Below are 6000 nucleotides of genomic sequence, written 5' to 3'. Positions count from 1 at the left end.
GGCTCCCTGCTGAGCAAGGATCCTGATTCGGGACTCAATCCCAGGACCCCGGGATTGTGACCTGAGCCAAAGGCAGACGCTTAACCGACTGGCCACCCAGGCGTCCCAAGATGAAAATTCTTAAAAAAATATTACTTAACAGGCTACAAGAGACAATAGCATGACCAATTTGGCAAGGAAAAAATAATGCTGTCATTATTCACAGCTGACATGACTGTATTCATACAAAACCCCAAAACACTATAGGAAAACACTAGAATTACTCAATGAACATAGCAAGGTCACTGAACATGAAATCAATATAAAAGAAATCATTCTATTTCAATATGCCAGCAACAAACATTTATAATATTTTTAAAGATACTGTTTATAATATAAAAAGTAAGTATCTAGAAAATAAATCTAACAAAAGATGTGCAAGATGCCTATGCTGAGAACTACAAAACATTACTGAAAGAAATATAAGAAGATCTAAATAAATAGAGCCATATATTATGTTCCTGGGTTGAGAGACTTGATATTTAAAGACACCAATTCTCCCAAACTGATATGTAAGTTAAATGCCAACCCAATTAAATGTCATCCCTATAGATTTTTTCATAATACAACATGTTGATTCTAAAATTTATATAAAAATGTAAAGCCCTAATAACTGGTCCAAAACAATTTTGAAGAAGAAAAGGTGGAAAAACTTGCTGTCCCTGGTATCAAGATAGGTTAAATCCAAGACCTAAGATACATAAACAGACCAATGGGATAGAAAAGACCAGAAACAGAACCACATATACTTGGTCACTTGATTTATGACAAAGAAGCCACTTAAGTTCAGTGGAGAAAGAATGATCTTTTCAATAAATGATACTATCAGTTGGATATCATATGGGAAAATTGATTCTAGATCCCTATATCACACCATACACAAGAATCAATTCCAGGTGGATTGTTAACGTAAATGGGAAAACATAAAGCCACCAGAACATAACACAGGAGAGTATCTCCATGACCTCAGGGTAAGAAAAGTCTTCTTAAACAGGATATAAAAGAAAAAAAAAACCTGATAAATTGGACTGCATTAAAATGAACAATTTTTGGTCTATACATCAGGAGATACTGTCAAGAGAGTGAAAGTATAAGCTAAAGAAAGCAAGATCTTTGTAACATACACACTTGACCAAGGGCTCACACCTAGAACACTGAGAAATCAATAAGAAAAACACAGATAACCTAGGAGGAAAATGGACAAAAGGCATGAACTGTTACTGCTTTGAAAAGCATATCAACATTTCAATAAGCATATGAAATGAAGCTAAACCTCACAAATAGTCTTGAGAAAAACAAATTAAAATCACAATGAGTTATCACTACACCCCCACCACAAGGGCTAAAATTAAAATAATTGACAATCCCAAGCACTTGAGAGAATTTGGAGCAATGAGAACCATCACATACTGATGGTGGGAGTGTAAATTGGTACAGCCACTTTGGAAACTATTTGGCAGTATCTATTAAAACTGAACATTCTCATACCCTTCCTAGGTTTACATCCAACAGAAATACATGCATATGTGCACCAAGAGACATATACAAGAATATTCATAGACTCATTATTCAAAAGTGTAAAGAGCCCAAATGTCCATCAACAGTTGAATTATGGATGCATTGTGACACATTCATACAATAGAATCCTATACAGAAATGAAAATGAGTAAAATATACCCATATGCAATACCATGGATGAATCCCGTAAGTGTAATACTGAGCAAAGGAAAATAGATACACACACAAAATCATACTTGATGATTCCCTTTATATAAATTCCAAAAAGTAGGCAAAATTAAACTCTGACATTTAGGAATGCATGCTTAAGAAAAACAAAGATGTTATAAGAGTCAATAGAGAGTCTCTTTAGAGGGATAGTATACAGTGCCTAAAAAGGGTAAGACGAAGCTCCTGGAGGGCTAGCAACATTATATTTCTTGACCTGGGTGGTGGTTACTTGGGTGTTAATTTTGTGAAAAATCATTGAGCTTTGATTTGAGTTTTGCTTTGAGTATGTATGTTACACTTCATAATTTAAGAAAGTTAAAAATGAGAGAGAAGCTAGAAACCCAGATTTTCAAATGAAATACCTGGATTTTCAGGTATTTAGTTAACAGCTAATTTTTAAAAATTTAGAAATCTTTGTGGGCCACATGTATTTCATCTGTGAGCTGCCATTCTGTAACTTCTGAAGGTAACTCCTCTGCTTGATCAGGAAGTCATGAGCACTGACTTGGTTCTATTCTGCTGTAACAGCTTGAGAAAGTTAGAGGCCACCAACTTAATTTGCATGCAGAGAACTAAAACTATTGCCAAAGAAACACATCAAATTCTATTTCTCACATCCCTTTCTTTTGTTCTCTCTCTCATTTTCTCTCTCTCTCTCTCCTTCCCCCCCTGCTTTCTCACTGTTAGCAGCTCCCTGAAAAGGGACTCATTCTGAGGTTTCCTGGAGATTATAAACCAGGTGATAAAAAAAATAAGAGTAATAGCATTACTATTCATGGAGAGCTTACTATATATCTAACCCTGCACTAAACTCTCCGAATACCATTTAATCATCATACCATTTAAACATCCCTGTGACTGGAGAATTACTGGACTTCTACAGATGAGGAAGTTGAGGCTCAAGAACACAGCCAGCCAGTGGCAAATGGCACCGACTGGATTCTCAGGCAGGCTTGTTCATTGCTAACCATTACACCATACTTTCAAGGCCAACAGTCCTGATGTGAGATATATAGACATCCTTCTAGGATGTTCTAGAATTTGTAAAGCAGAGACATAGGTATCTGCATATTCAACATGAAAATGGGCTCCCGCTGCTTAAGCCCTCACTACCTTGAGCACTCCTTAAAGATAGGTGATTCTGACAATCTGTTGATCCTCCCAGTTTCCCTGAGACCCTTGGCACAGGCTCAGTATAATTAAACAAAGCCCAAACCAATATCCAGCACAGTTCCCCAACCTGAACACAAGGACATAGAGAGACAGAGAGAAAGGGAATTGTAGCCATCAAGGACTGAAGAGTCATAATTGCTACATGACCAAGGACAATACTTGCCAAATAGTGAATGTTCAAGAAATTCAGAAAATTAAGACTTTAGCCTTGGAAAATACCACTAGAGAGGATCTGGTCCCATTTCCCCATCAGCCAACATGGGAATCGAGGTCCAGGGCAACATGAAATGCGGTGAAAGTGGGAAGAATCTCACTCTGCCCATGAACACTTGCTAGCAATGATGGCTTTGCTGTCTGTCAAATGGGAGTATTAGAATAGATGTGGTTGTTTAAAAGGGATTTAAGCTTTGTAGTCTCTTCTCTAAAATAAATCTTGCAATCCCACTATAAAACAGATGATAATGGAGCGCATGGTCCTGTAGTGAGGAGGACAGGGCAGATTTGTCTCTGTGTTCCTCCTCCCCCTAGGGCAACCCTAGAGGCAGCTACTGGACCAAGACCTGGCACATGATAGGTTCATGATGAATATTTGAAGAATAAACTGTCTTGTTCCTTTAGAGCATAATTTAAGACAACCTGAAGCAGGGTGCTCCAAGGTCCCTTCCAACCCTAAAAACTCCAGTCATCTAAGGGACTTGCCTGTGATCATCCTGTGAACAAGGTAGGGGCTGAGCTGACTGGCAAGCTGGCCCTCCCATTTGGCATTCCAGGGTCGTAGGATTTGCCCTTGTGTCCCTTGGCCACGTGCTCTTTTATTTATGAGTTCTTTAGTTGAAGCCCCAACTCTCCGGTGCTATCTGGAGAGGCATTTTCTGCTGTCCTCCCATTTTTTTAAAAAAACTCTGATTTGATTTTTCACCTTTGCCTTAGACATGTACCCTGATAACAGGAAACACACACAAGGGTAAATGAAACTTAATCCCAAGCCTTTCATGTCCCAGTGAAAGGTCAGGAACCAAAGATGCCTTGATCTTTAGCAGTGGAATTATGAAATAGCAGGCCTGAGGGATATATAAAAGTCATTTTAGTATGGTAGCACTGTGAAGAGTGTGGGCTCCAGCACACTTTTCTGCAAATAAAAAGTTAAAAAAATCAGAGTGTGGACAGGCTTGGTTCAAATCTTCACTCTATCACTTATTTGCTACAGAATCTTTGGCACAATTCCAAACTCTTTGGCCTTCAGGTTTCTTGTTTGTGAAATGTGGATAACAGCGAGCCTTACCTCATGGAGAAATAGCAGGGAAAGCATGTAAGGTGTTAAATACAGAGCCTGGCACCTAGCTCGTGCTCCGTGTTAGGTATTATCATTCTGACCACCACTGATGAATGAATTCTCTTGTGACAATATCCCTGCCATATGGTCCTCTGCTTGAACACTTCCAGTAATGGAGAACTCACTACCTCCAGGGGAATCAGCTTTATCCCCAAGTATGTGATCGGCTTAGATTTGTAGGTTCCTCATCAGACAAGGAAGTCCCTGAAGGCCAAGATGAGGATGTTGCAGGTAGGACTCCAGGGGGCGATGCCATGCTGACAGTCAAGGCTATAGTTAAACTTGAAATAAACAGAAGTCTTCATCTTTCAGGTCTGTCAGGTTGGCAGTCTCTGTGCAAAGTTCACCTTAACCTAAATTCTTAGGCTGCTAGACATGGGGAAACTCTGAAATAAATTTTTAGCAGCAAGGTTTCAAGGTGGCAGACATCTATCTGCTTCCTTTCTTGGTTTCCCTTCACCCCCTAACCTGGCAAGGAACAGACAGGTACTTCTCTTTGGTCCCATCTGGGTGCTCATTTTTCAGTCCAAGATGTGAGACCATCGTTCTCTGTGAATGCATGCCCCATGCGGACAGTGTCTGAAATTCCCTATGCTTTCTTTGACTTCCCATGGTGAAAAATCTGGTAGACTCAGAACATTCTTTCCTAAAGAAATTCTGGATTAGAGAGTATCTCTCTTTTCCTTCTGTTTGAAAACCTATCTCTACAATCTCCGTATTTCCATTACCAAACAGGAGGAGATGACTCACACCATAGACTACCTGTGACCAGCCCTATTTGTGGCATCCAAGGTACTCAGTACCTCTGCCCACCTTATCTACCTAACATCATCTTCCTACACAGACTCTTTGGTCAAGTTAGTAGTCTTCCCCATTTCCCCCTGGGATGCTACATGCCTCAGGACTCTGACCCATGCTATTTCTCAGGCACAGCGTCTCCCTTTTCTCTCCTTTCACTTACTTCAAAGCCTCACTTTCTCTGGACCTTTACCTATGATCTTGACCCTTCCTGACCACCCAGGATCTATCTCTATATTATAGAACCAGTCACTTTAGTTTTCTGAATTGGAGGCAAACTCACTGGCAGCCGTGCACCATTCTCCAACAATTTCATGAGTACTGTCCACCTACAAGACTATAGTATTTTAGGGTAAGTATTGTGACTTACACTTCTTTCATACTTTCAAAAGTACCTAGCTGAGTAGAGGCTCAAAAAATTTTTCTGGACAGAATAATCTAGTTGAGGTGATAAAAAGCATTAAACTAGACTTAGCAATAGGCTTCATTAGCTTTTGGCTGAAGGAAGGGAATTATTTAAATCAGTAGCCCCACTCTGGTGAACCTTGATTAAACCTACACTATGTAATGCCAGTCACCATGGTTTGACCTTCACTTAATTTTGTTAAAGTACCATAGGACAGATAGACACCTTCGTGTGATCTTCAGTGGACCCCATCATAAACTCAGGAGTACAATAAATACTTATTGAAGGAAGGGAAGGACGGAGGAATTCCTGAGAAGGAAATGCAAATCCAAATGCACTTAAGGAAGGCTGATAAATACCTATAAAAATCTATTCTCCTTGAGACTGCCCTAGGATCTCAGCAATTCCCTCAACTCTGTAGCTTGGCATTCAAGGCTCTCCCTATTCTAAGCATGAACTGTTTTCTAGTCTTATCTATCATATTTTTGCCCCTGGGTTCCTGCAAATGGAGTGTTTGGTATTC

General features: G+C 39.7%; 1 protein-coding gene across 2 annotated transcripts in view; it reads right to left on the bottom strand.

The window, feature by feature from the left end:
• The window catches only part of GRIA1 (glutamate ionotropic receptor AMPA type subunit 1), a 297774-nt gene that overhangs the window by 187337 nt on the left and 104437 nt on the right, over nucleotides 1-6000 (bottom strand). The gene's annotated exons all lie outside the window — the stretch shown is intronic.

The sequence above is a fragment of the Leptonychotes weddellii genome, chromosome 7 (genome assembly GCF_054177405.1).
Source record: "Leptonychotes weddellii isolate Sample4059 chromosome 7, ASM5417740v2, whole genome shotgun sequence".
NCBI lineage: Eukaryota > Metazoa > Chordata > Mammalia > Carnivora > Phocidae > Leptonychotes > Leptonychotes weddellii.
Note: the sequence above shows the minus strand (reverse complement) of the source record. Positions and strands in the feature narration are given on the sequence as shown.